This window comes from Fukomys damarensis, unplaced genomic scaffold (assembly GCF_012274545.1).
Source record: "Fukomys damarensis isolate Sample0158 unplaced genomic scaffold, DMR_v1.0_HiC HiC_scaffold_32, whole genome shotgun sequence".
Classification (NCBI taxonomy): domain Eukaryota; kingdom Metazoa; phylum Chordata; class Mammalia; order Rodentia; family Bathyergidae; genus Fukomys; species Fukomys damarensis.
This window is the reverse complement of record NW_022900944.1, coordinates 31,733,488-31,734,222: the sequence shown is the minus strand read 5'-3', so window position 1 is coordinate 31,734,222 and position 735 is coordinate 31,733,488.

The window sequence follows — 735 nt, the reverse complement described above, 5'->3', positions numbered from 1 at the left end:
AAAAAAAAAAAGAGCAAGAAAGGGCCTAAAGTGGAACCCTGTGGAGTGACATTTAAGGGAACACCTGAAGAAGAGGTCATAAAGAAGTTCAGAGGAGATAACTAGAAACATAGATGTTAGCCATAGCAATTGAGCTGCCGTTAATCATCATTTATCAAGGGTCATATAGCTTGAGTGTATGGCAAGTTCGGAGATGATAGACTTGACCTTTGATATCAAATTTAGACTAGTGGCTTTCACATGATCACAGCCTCCTGGACCACAAGGCTCCCTTCTTGCAGGCCAATAACAGTCTTATTTTCTCAATGATAAATTATGCTTCCTTGGTTTATACGAGGTATGGGAGTCTATCCAAGTTCACCCTCACATATCATCCAGGCCCAGAAAAGCTGAGTCCAGCAGCCCAAGAGCCTTCTATCCATGGGGGATGGATGGCCTGAACAGGACACTCCAGGGCTGCCTGTAGGATGGAAAGGAGGGAATATGACATACGCCTGGGGTTCGGCAAGTTGTACCCACACACCAGGCACAGAAACACACAAGGAAGGCACCCCCGCTCTGTGGGCGAGACAAAGAAGCAGTCCTTTTCCCACGTGCCAGCCCATCTGCTTCTTTGCCTTCACAAACATGTCCTTTTTTCTTTCTTTTTTTGGTTCTCTACAGCTTTGAGTGCATGAGGAAGACAAGTGGGAGACAAGAGGAAAAATAAGGTTGGAAGAGGGTAGAAGGAAAGGA